This window comes from Schistocerca gregaria, chromosome 1, assembly GCF_023897955.1.
Source record: "Schistocerca gregaria isolate iqSchGreg1 chromosome 1, iqSchGreg1.2, whole genome shotgun sequence".
In the NCBI taxonomy this organism is placed as follows: Eukaryota; Metazoa; Arthropoda; class Insecta; order Orthoptera; family Acrididae; genus Schistocerca; species Schistocerca gregaria.
In genome coordinates, this window is record NC_064920.1 from 773,542,250 (window position 1) to 773,554,598 (window position 12,349).

At 47.8% G+C, this 12,349-nt stretch overlaps 1 protein-coding gene across 4 annotated transcripts in view; it reads right to left on the reverse strand.

Moving 5' to 3' along the window:
- LOC126268435 (ecotropic viral integration site 5 ortholog) overlaps positions 1–12,349 on the reverse strand; it is a 335,961-nt gene that overhangs the window by 240,713 nt on the left and 82,899 nt on the right. Inside the window, exon 2 of one of the 4 annotated variants that reach the window (XM_049973912.1) lies at positions 2,319–2,551. The exons of 2 other annotated variants lie outside the window; for them this stretch is intronic. The gene's annotated coding sequence lies outside the window, so the exon portion shown is untranslated. Of the gene's footprint in view, positions 1–2,318; positions 2,552–12,349 lie in introns of those variants that run through there. One more of the 4 variants, XM_049973913.1, reaches the window with a different exon arrangement.

A 12,349-nucleotide genomic window follows, 5' to 3' on the forward strand; every position in this document is an offset into this window, starting at 1 on the left:
CCGTGCACTATTCAGTGTCCCCTCGTCGATCACCAGAGGTGTACGGCCAGTGTAGGATATCGCTCCCCACACCATGATGCCGGGTGTTGGCCCTGTGTGCCTCGGTCGTATGCAGTCCTGATTGTGGCGCTCACCTGCACGGCGCCAAACACGCATACGACCATCATTGGCACCAAGGCAGAAGCGACTCTCATCGCTGAAGACGACACGTCTCCATTCGTCCCTCCATTCACGCCTGTCGCGACACCACTGGAGGCGGGCTGCATGATGTTGGGGCGTGAGCGGAAGACGGCCTAACGGTGTGCGGGACCGTAGCCCAGCTTCATGGAGACGGTTGCCAATGGTCCTCGCCGATACCCCAGGAGCAACAGTGTCCCTAATTTGCTGGGAAGTGGCGGTGCGGTCCCCTACAGCACTGCGTAGGATCCTACGGTCTTGGCGTGCATCCGTGCGTCGCTGCGGTCCGGTCCCAGGTCGACGGGCACGTGCACTTTCCGCCGACCACTGGCGACAGTATCGATGTACTGTGGAGACCTCACGCCCCACGTGTTGAGCAATTCGGCGGTACGTCCACCCGGCCTCCCGCATGCCCACTATACGCCCTCGCTCAAAGTCCGTCAACTGCACATACGGTTCACGTCCACGCTGTCGCAGCATGCTACCAGTGTTAAAGACTGCGATGGAGCTCCGTATGCCACGGCAAACTGGCTGACACTGACGCGCGGCGGTGCACAAATGCGGCGCAGCTAGCGCCATTCGACGGCCAACACCGCGGCTCCTGGTGTGTCCGCTGTGCCGTGCGTGTGATCATTGATTGTACAGCCCTCTCGCAGTGTCCGGAGCAAGTATGGTGGGTCTGACACACCGGTGTCAATGTGTTCTTTTTTCCATTTCCAGGAGTGTAGCTTGTATGTGGTTCGATGAACCCTTTGGCAGGCACTTAATTGATAATTGCAGAGTAATCATGTGAAGGTAGATACATATATTTTACGATTACTGTGCTGTGGACACTTCCATCTTCCAAGATGACAACACTATTATTGACAAGGCAGGAAGCTTACATTTCTGGTTTGACGAACACACAGGCTCTCTATCGCACTTCGACTGGACCGCTAAGCCATCCAACCCTAATCCCACATAAAATGTCTTGGGCTATATGGAAAGCAGAGTGAAACGTACCACTCAGCATCACCACAATTTTGTAGCTGTACGGGATCTAGTAATGAATGAGGGGCTTCTGCTGGACATGGCATACCAGACGAAACTTGTGGGCTCTCATCCCCAACGAACGGAGGGTATTATCAGTGTGGTGTGCGTACTGTAAGACCTTCGGTACACACACCATCAGATTATTTGACTTGTCGCTCTAACGAAGTAGGCGAGTGTCAGCAGTAAGTCTCGTGGTCTTATCGTGGCATGTTTATCTTCTGCCGTTAGGTCAGTCGATAGAAATGCCACTTGCACACTTAGAGTAGCAGATTGACGGTGACCAACTTTAAACAGAAATTGATTAATTTTCACACACATTAATTAAAATAATAAAAAGCATAGACATTACGTAAATTGATTCTCGATGCTTTTACAATCGACAATCTGAAGTTCCTTTGGTCTTGGTACGTTAATCTTATTCTCACGTATCTCTGATACTTGACAAAGTGTCTATACATTTATCTTCATGGCTATGTACAGGAATATGATAATCTTCTTAGGTGGAGACTGAAACTTGACTATAGACTGGTGCAGACTAATGCAGACTGGTGTAGACGAATGCAGACAAATGCAGACTGGTACAGACTGGTGCAGACTGACTAATCGGATGTCTGTGCACTCGTTATAATACCTCGCGCGTTCAGGTATCACTGCGCGAGTGTGATCCGCGAGGACAAAATGTTCTACGTTAGGAGTAATCTGATTGGCTGCGTTACATATTAATACGCGGATCGGCGGAAGCAGAATTTGGTCCGTCTCTAAGGCAGCGCCATCTCGTAGTGCGGAGACGGACGAGAGCTGCGCCTGCGCTGTTGTGCTTAGCGGGGCGCGATCTAGTGGGAAAGTTGTGGACGCGCTGACTATGCAGAACTATGCACACAACAATCAAGGTTACACTAGGTGTTGTACGGAAGGATAATGGGAATTTTTTTGTCTGGTACGGTTGTCAAGAATGCATACCAACGCTGTCCTGTTAGTGAAGTGGATAGTTTGTTGGTTCAGAGTGTCTGTGATGGAGTTTTCAGTGTTGAGATACCTATTACTCTTTTGCATATTGGGACAGAGACGTGCAGTGAGATGCTGGTACCCTAGGCTGGCAGCGCACTCACCTGCTGCGCGGCTTGACCCGCGGCCAGCGGTACCGCGCGAGTTTGTGCAGCAGCAGCTTCTGGTAGGGCGGCAGCACGAAGCAGCCGGCAGCGGCCGGCGGCGACGGCGAGCACGCGCGCTGTCACAGGCCGCCGCCTCCTCCACCCCCGCCGCCGCCTCCGCCGCCCCCGGCGCCCGGCGCGCCGCCCCCGCGCAGGTACAGGCTGCCGGCCGCCGCCCGCAGCATCGCGCTCTGTACCAACACGCGCGGTCCACGGCAGGTACCGGCACACGCAGCCGCTCCCTATCGCTCTCGCTCGCGTCTCGCGCGTTGACGCCCCGCCCGAAAACACTGCCTGGCGCGTCAGCGACGGCCGAAAATAAGTGGGCAACTTATCCGCCCTTGCACGTATTACGTTGGCGCCTAAGTTCGTAGCGTTTTTTCAATAAACACCATCAATAACATACGAGGGTAATCCCAAAAGCAAGGTCTCCTATTTTTTGATAAGCACAAACACAACTGAACATTTGGGGGGAACCATACAAAATCGTGACAGAGAAAATTAAGAGCCCACTGGTTCTGGGAACGCTGCGACAGGAGGATGGTGATATGACTAAGGGCTGGAGACGCACAGCGGCGTTCCTACTGAGCAAATTCCTGCCCGACGACATCGCAGACACAGATACACCACAGCATGCAGCACTGAGACGCGAAGTAGACACAGGATACACCACACCAACCATCACCTGTCTATTTGCGCAGGAAGAAGTGGCGACAGCGATATCAGAACTCAAAAACAAATAGGCACCTGGACCGGATGGTATCCACTCTGAGGTACTGAAACAAATTGCACCGCAGATCACCCCGTTTCTCACAACGTTGTTAAACGATGCATTAAGGCTGGGCCGTGTGCCTGCAGTGTGGAAGACCTCGAAGGCGGTTATCATCAAAAAGGCTCCAGACAAAGACCCATCAGATCCCAAGTCATATAGACCATTTTGCCTTATCAATACACTCGGTAAAGTACAAGAAAAACTACTCTGCAAAAGACTACAAGCACACCGAACACTACGGGGACTGACGCCACAGCAATACGGCTTCAAGGAGGGAAATCTATAGACGACGCAATTAACAGAGCACTCCAAATAGTACACGACACACCCTCCAAATACACACTTGGAATTATGATAGACATCTCAGGTGCCTTCGACAACCTCTGGTGGCCGGCCTTGTTCAAGAGGCTCAGACACTTGCAGGTACCGGAGTCTCTGTATAATAGTTTAATGGACTACTGCAGAAACAGAACGGTCATTTGGCAAATGGACAACCAGAAAGTGATTAAACGAATTACAAAAGGCTGTCCACAAGGGTCGATCTGCGGCCCCATCTTCTGGGACATAGTTATACACTCCTGGAAATTGATATAAGAACACCGTGAATTCATTGTCCCGGGAAGGGGAAACTTTATTGACACATTCCTGGAGTCAGATACATCACATGATCACACTGACAGAACCACAGGCACATAGACACAGGCAACAGAGCATGCACAATGTCGGCACTAGTACAGTGTATATCCACCTTTCGCAGCAATGCAGGCTGCTATTCTCCCATGGAGACGATCGTAGAGATGCTGGATGTAGTCCTCTGGAACGGATTACCATGCCATTTCCACCTGGCGCCTCAGTTGGACCAGCGTTCGTGCTGGACGTGCAGACCGCGTGAGAGACGCTTCATCCAGTCACAAACATGCTCAATGGGGGACAGATCCGGAGATCTTGCTGGCCAGGGTAGTTGACTTACACCTTCTACAGCACGTTGGGTGGCACGGGATACATGCATTGTCCTGTTGGAACAGCAAGTTCCCTTGCCGGTCTAGGAATGGTAGAACGATGGGTTCGATGACGGTTTGGATGTACCGTGCACTATTCAGTGTCCCCTCGTCGATCACCAGAGGTGTACGGCCAGTGTAGGAGATCGCTCCCCACACCATGATGCCGGGTGTTGGCCCTGTGTGCCTCGGTCGTATGCAGTCCTGATTGTGGCGCTCACCTGCACGGCGCCAAACACGCATACGACCATCATTGGCACCAAGGCAGAAGCGACTCTCATCGCTGAAGACGACACGTCTCCATTCGTCCCTCCATTCACGCCTGTCGCGAAACCACTGGAGGCGGGCTGCACGATGTTGGGGCGTGAGCGGAAGACGGCCTAACGGTGTGCGGGACCGTAGCCCAGTTTCATGGAGACGGTTGCGAATGGTCTTCGCCGATACCCCAGGAGCAACAGTGTCCCTAATTTGCTGGGAAGTGGCGGTGCGGTCCCCTATGGCACTGCGTAGGATCCTACGGTCTTGGCGTGCATCCGTGCGTCGCTGCGGTCCGGTCCCAGGTCGACGGGCACGTGCACCTTCCGCCGACCACGGGCGACAACATCGATGTACTGTGGAGACCTCACGCCCTACGTGTTGAGCAATTCGGCGGTACGTCCACCCGGCCACCCGCATGCCCACTATACGCCCTCGCTCAAAGTCCGTCAACTACACATACGGTTCACGTCCACGCTGTCGCGGCATGCTACCAGTGTTAAAGACTGCGATGGAGCTCCGTATGCCACGGCAAACTGGCTGACACTGACGGCGGTGGTGCACAAATGCTGCGCAGCTAGCGTCATTCGACGGCCAACACCGCGGTTCCTGGTGTGTCCGTGTGCCGTGCGTGTGATCATTGATTGTACAGCCCTCTCGCAGTGTCCGGAGCAAGTATGGTGGGTCTGACACACCGGTGTCAATGTGTTCTTTTATCCAATTTCCAGGAGTGTAGAACCGCTCCTACAGTAACTAGAGGAGCACATCTTGACAGATGGAGTTGTCGCTTATGCTGATGATCTACTCGTCGTAGTTTCAGCAAACAACCGTGCCCAGCTAGAAGAAAGAGCCAATGGAACATTTAGGACAATAACCCAATGGTGCACAGATAATAAATTAAAGATAGCAGGAAACAAAACAACTTATACATTGCTAAAGGGTATGCTTCACAGGAACCCAATAGTCAAAATCGGGGACACAAACATAAAAAGACTAGCAGTCACACGCTATCTAGGAGTATACATTGATGAACGATTGAACTTCCACGAACAAATGCGAATATGCACAAACAAATCAGAAAAGATACTACACAAACTAGCAAGGGGAAATTCGGAACAATTCAGACTACCCCTGTCAGTGACACGAACATACCATTGCGCTGTCTTCGAGTCAGTACTATGCTTTGCTGCCAGTACGTCGGCCCACAGGTTAAATCTCTCAACCAACAGAACCATCCCCCCATGAACCATGGACCTTGCCGTTGGGGAGGTTTGCGTGCCTCAGCGATACAGATGGCCGTACCGTAGGTGCAAGCACAACGGAGGGGTATCTGTTGAGAGGCCAGACAAACGTGTGGTTCCTGAAGAGGGGCAGCAGCCTTTTCAGTAGTTGCACGTGCAACAGTCTGGATGATTGACTGATCTGGCCTTGTAACATTAACCAAAACGGCCTTGCTGTGCTCGTACTGCGAACGGCTGAAAGCAAGGGGAAACTACAGCCGTAATTTTTCATGAGGGCATGCAACTTTGCTATATGATTAAATGATGATGTCGTCCTCTTGGGTAAAATATTCCGGAGGTAAAATATTCCCCCATTCTGATCTCGGGGCGGGGACTACTCAAGAGGACGTTGTTATCAGGAGAAAGAAAACTGGCGTTCTACGGATCGGAGCGTGTAATGTCAGATCCCTTAATCGAGCAGGCAGGTTAGAAAATTTAAAAAGGGAAATGGATAAGTTAAAGTTAGATATAGTGGGAATTAGTGAAGTTCGGTGGCAGGAGGAACAAGACTTTTGGTCAGGTGAATACAGGGTTATAAATACAAAATCAAATAGGGGTAATGCAGGAGTAGGTTTAATAATGAATAAAAAAATAGGAGTGCGGGTAAGCTACTACAAACAGCATAGTGAAAGCATTATTGTGGCCAAGATAAACACAAAGCCCACACCTACTACAGTACTACAAGATTATATGCCAACTAGCTCTGCAGATGATGAAGATATTGAGGAAATGTATGATGAGATAAAAGAAATTATTCAGGTAGTGAAGGGAGACGAAAATTTAATAGTCATGGGTGACTGGAATTCGACAGTAGGAAAAGGGAGAGAAGGAAACATAGTAGGTGAATATGGATTGGGGAGAAGAAATGAAAGAGGAAGCCGTCTGGTACAATTTTGCACAGAGCATAACTTAATCATATCTAATACTTGGTTCAAGAATCATAAAAGAAGGTTGTATACATGGAAGAATCCTGTAGATACTAAAAGGTATCAGATAGATTATATAATGGTAAGACAGAGATTTAGGAATCAGGTTTTAAATTGTAAGACATTTCCAGGGGCAGATGTGGACTCTGACCACAATCTATTGGTTATGAACTGTAGATTAAAAGTGAAGAAACTACAAAAAGGTGCTAATTTAAGGAGATGGGACCTGGATAAACTGAAAGAACCAGAGGTTGTAGAGAGTTTCAGGGAGAGCATAAGGGAACAATTGACAGGAATGGAGGAAAGAAATACAGTAGAAGAAGAATGGGTAGCTTTGAGGGATGAAGTAGTGAAGGCAGTAGAAGATAAAGTAGGTAAAAAGACGATGGCTAGTAGAAATCCGTGGGTAACAGAAGAAATATTGAATTTAATTGATGAAAGGAGAAAATATAAAAATGCAGTAAATGAAGCAGGCAAAAAGGAATACAAACGTCTCAAAAATGAAATTGACAGGAAGTGAAAAATGGCTAAGCAGGGATGGCTAGAGGACAAATGTAAGGATGTAGAGGCACATCTCACTAGGGGTAAGATAGATACTGCCTACAGGAAATTAAAGAAACCTTTGGAGATAAGAGAACCACTTGTATGAACATCAAGAGCTCAGATGGAAACCCAGTTCTAAGCAAAGAAGGGAAAGGAGAAAGTTGGAAGCAGTATATAGAGGGTCTATACAAGGGCGATGTACTTGAAGGCAATATTATGGAAATGGAAGAGGATGCAGATGAAGATGAAATGGGAGGTACGATACTGCGGGAAGAGCTTGACAGAGCACTGAAAGACCTGAGGCGAAACAAGGCCCCGGGAGTAGACAACATTCCATTAGAACTACTAACGGCCTTGGGAGAGCCAGTCATGACAAAACTCTACCATCTGGTGAGCAAGATGTATGAGACAGGCGAAATACCCTCAGACTTCAAGAAGAATATAATAAAACTTCTTGGCAGATTAAAACTGTGTGCCCGACCGAGACCCGAACTCGGGACCGGTCCCGAGTTCGAGTCTCGGTGGGGCACACAGTTTTAATCTGCCAGGAAGTTTCATATCAGCGCACACTCCGCTGCAGAGTGAAAATCTCATTCAAGAATATAATAATTCCAATCCCAAAGAAAGCAGGTGTTGACAGATGTGAAAATTACCGAACTATCAGTTTAATAAGTCACAGCTGCAAAATACTAACGCGAATTCTTTACAGACGAATGAAAAAACTGGTAGAAGCGGACCTTGGGGAAGATCAGTTTGGATTACGCAGAAATGTTGCAACACGTGAGGAATACTAACCTTACGACTTATCTTAGAAGAAAGATTAAGAAAAGGCAAACCTACGTTTCTAGCATTTGTAGACTTAGAGAAAGCTTTTGACAATGTTGACTGGAATACTCTCTTTCAAATTCTCAAGGTGGCAGGGGTAAAATACCGGGAGCGTAAGGCTATGTACAATTTGTACAGAAATCAGATGGCAGTTATAAGAGTCGAGGGGCATTAAAGGGAAGCAGTGGTTGGGAAGGAGTGAGACAGGGTTGTAGCCTCTCCCTGATGTTATTCAATCTGTATATTGAGCAAGCAGTAAAGGAAACAAAAGAAAAATTTGGAGTAGGTATTAAAATTCATGGAGAAGAAATAAAAACTTTGAGGTTCGCCGATGACATCGTAATTCTGTCAGAGACAGCAAAGGACTTGGAAGAGCAGTTGAACGGAATGGACAATGTCTTGAAAGGAGGATATAAGATGAACTACAAAAGCAAAACGAGTATAATGGAATGTAGCCGAATTAAATCGGATGATGCTGAGGGTACTAGTTTAGGAAATGAGACACTTAAAGTAGTAAAGGAGTTTTGCTATTTGGGGAGCAAAATAACTGATGACGGGCGAAGTAGGGAGGATGTAAAATGTAGACTGGCAATGGGAAGGAAAGCGTTTCTGAAGACGAGGAATTTGTTAACTTCGGGTATAGATTTAAGCGTCAGGAAGTTTTTTATGAAAGTATTTGTATTGAGTAGGGAGGATATAAAATGTAGACTGGCAATGGGAAGGAAAGGGCTCTGAAGAAGAGAAATTTGTTAACTTCAGGTATAGATTTAAGTGTCAGGAAGTCGTTTCTGAAAGTATTTGTATGGAGTGTAGCCATGTATGGTAGTGAAACATGGACGATAAATAGTTTAGACAAGAAGAGAATAGAAGCTTTCGAAATGTGGTGCTACAGAAGAATGCTGAAGATTAGACGGGTAGATCACATAACTAATGAGGAGGTGTTGAATAGCATTGGGGAGAAGAGAAGTTTGTGGCACAACTTGACTAGAAGAAGGGATCGGTCGGTAAAACATGTTCTGAGGCATCAAGGGATCACCAATTTAGTATTGGAGGGCAGCGTGCAGGGTAAAAATTGTAGAGGGAGACCAAGAGATGAATACACCAAGCAGATTCAGAAGGATGTAGGCTGCAGTAGGTACTGGGAGATGAAGAAGCTTGCACAGGATAGAGTAGCATGGAGAGCTGCATCAAACCAGTCTCAGGACTGAAGACCACAACAACAAACACAACAGAACCATTGCACGTCGAGGCCAAAGAAGTGTTCTACTTAGGCCAACAGGGGCATTCAACACAATTTCAAATGACGCACTATGTGTCGTCATGGGTATCTTCCCCATAGATATCACCATCAGGTACCGCGCAGCAATGTTCTGGCTTAGGATGTGGAGAATAGACCAGGTTCGACAGATCACTGGTGTACCGATTGAGACAACACACCAATTCAAAGCATGGTGAGTGGATACCTGGCAGAACGAGTGGCCCAACAGCGATAAGGGCCGCCGTGTATACAACTTCTTCCCTGACGTCCGGGAAAGACTAAAACTAAAACACATTGATCCCAGCCGCGGTATGGTACATAACATCACAGGACATGGCCCTTATCCTACGCACCTGTACCGCGTGAGTCTCCAGCAGACTAATAGATGCACATGCCGTGAAGAAGGTTCCCCTGAACATACTGTCTTCTTCTGCGGACAACGCACGAACATAAGACACACAGTACACATAAATCGCCTGAACACACAGAACTAACTACATGCCATAATACGCGACCCGGAAAGGTTGACTGAACTCAACAAACTAACGGACGAAATCTCGAAGATCCAACAAATAGAATACTTGCGCAACAGACCCTACCGAAGGCAAGTCGGTCCAAAGAGACGTCACGATGCCCTGGGGGACACAGATATGACTAGCACCACGAGTGATGAAGAAGAAACAGATACAGACCAGGGCACCAACACACATATTGAAGCGTCCAGCGCGGATGATCCATAGTGTCAACCAAGTCAAATTCAAAGAACAGAGTGGAACAATCGACAAGAGGTGCACAAGTCACACACAATGCTAAAAACAGATTGCACCTTATATGTAAATAGTTAACAGCATCCCCATGTTTAATAAGAGCTTTAAGCTGGGTACCTTTTCAAGGGACCTACGCCTTCCGTTAAGAGGCAGCGCACAGTCTGGATGGAAGGATCTTAATTGTGGTTTCTCTCTTTTGAGCCCAACCCGACGGACACCTATGGTAGATCGAGGAAAACCACCGTTCAGGTCGTGCTGTCGTCGGGGCCGGGAGGTGCTTGCGCCTAATGTACTCTACTAGGAGCCTTGTAGGCTCAACACAAACCGTTAGCGTCATTACCTTATTACTTTCACCACAAGTATCCTTTCATTAGCAACTTTGAGCCAAGCACAAAATCGTTACCTCTCTATTGTATATCGTAAATAATTTAGCAGGCTGGACATGGAGGTCTTAGCCTTAGTTTCTAGCTTTAACGTCCTCTAATCTCTTCTAGTTAAGTTAGTTTTTAGGATGGTAGATGTTAAAGGCATGGTGAGCGACGGCCAGCGTCTTGAGGGTCATTCCAAGACCCGGGCCGCCGCCCACAACCAGGTGACGGGCAACATTATATCTATCCCTTCTCTATTCAGTTCTCTTCCTTCCTTCTTTCTAAATATTTAATTTCTTTTTGTTTATTAGTATCTTACTTGATTTTGTATTAGTTATAAGTTTTTCTAATGCTGCACACAAAAAAAGATATCAAATGGATGTAAACAAACAGAGCCCGCCTCCACGTGGCGGGACACGGGCAACGGTGTGAGTGGGGACGGGAGCCTGGGTGGTGTTACTTTCAGTCACTCCGGACCTCGAACCCAGTCACAGCGGCTAAGTGGCAACATACGACCCACCATAAGAAATTAGGCGGTGGGTCATAAAATATAAGCAGCTAGTGAAAAAAAGCACAGAACTCTGTTTGTGTTGCAGTTGGTCATACTGTAATGAAGAGTGCTTCACGCGCTGTGTGTAAATACGCGCAAGCGGCGCTGAGGCGCTGTCTTGGCTTGGCAGCCGTTGAGAATGGAGCTCCCGTTGGATGTTACCGCCAAGTGCGAATTGCGCGCAGCTATTCGGTTTTTGTACTCAAAGGGCTCTGCGCCGGTTGAAAACCATCGTCAATTGACGGAAGTGTATGGTGAGTCATGCATGGATGTCAAAAATGTTCGTAAGCGGTGTAGAGAGTTTGCGACTGGTCGGACCGAAATTCACGACGAACAAAGGAGTGGGAGACCGTTAAGTTCTGAGGCGACAGTGTTGAAGGTTGAGCAAAGCATGCGTGAAGATCGGCGGTCACCCTGGATGATCTGTGCACTTTGGTTTCTGAGGTTTCCTGAAGCACCGCTCACAGAATTTTAACGGAAACATTGAACTGCCGGAAGGTGTACGCAAGATGGGTGCACGCATGCTGACTGAGGACCACATGCGGCAACGAGTTGACGCTGCCCGCGCGTTTCTTCACCGCCTTGCAGCCGAACAGGACAACGATCTGCACTCAGTTGTCACCGGTGACGTAACCTGGGCATACCACTTTACACCTGAGACGAAGCAACAATCACGCCAGCGGCGGCATCCTTCTTCGCCAAATACGCGGAAATTCAAACAAACACAGCCTGTCGATAAAGTCATGACAACCGTTTTTCGGGATCAGAAAGGGGTATTGTTGGTCGACTTTATGCCCACAATTAACGCTGACAGGTACTGTGAGAGTCTGAAAAAACTCAGACGGGTGATTCAGAACCGGAGAAGAGGAATGTTGAGCAAGGGCGTACAGATTCTCCATGACAACGCTCGCCCACACATCGCTCGGTAAACTGTTGCTCTCCTGCAACAGTTTCAGTAGAACATAATCACCCACCCTCCCAATAGTCCTGACTTGGCGCCCAGTGACTATCAGTTGTTCCCTAGGTTAAAAGAACATTTGGCCGGAAAGCGATTCAGTTCTGACGACGAGGTGAAAGAAGAGGTTCATAACTTTCTGAACGGCATGGCGGCGAGCTGATATGACATGGGCATACAAAAACTGCCACAGCGTCTACAAAAATGCATCGACAGAAATGGTGATTATCTCGAAAAATAGCTAAATGTTCAAGCTGTAAACTGATGTAAACCATTGTAGAAATAAACAGGTCTGTGTACTTATAAAAAATAGGAGACCTTACTTTTGAGATTACCCTCGTAACAGAGGCTTCTCTCATTCTCCTTGATTATTTACAACAGTCTGTCAACGATGGGGGAACTTTTCGATTCCACGACTTTAGAAATCAGATGGTTTTATTTGAGGCGAAGAACTCACAGAGTCATGTAAGGAGCGTATTTTCATCTGCAAAG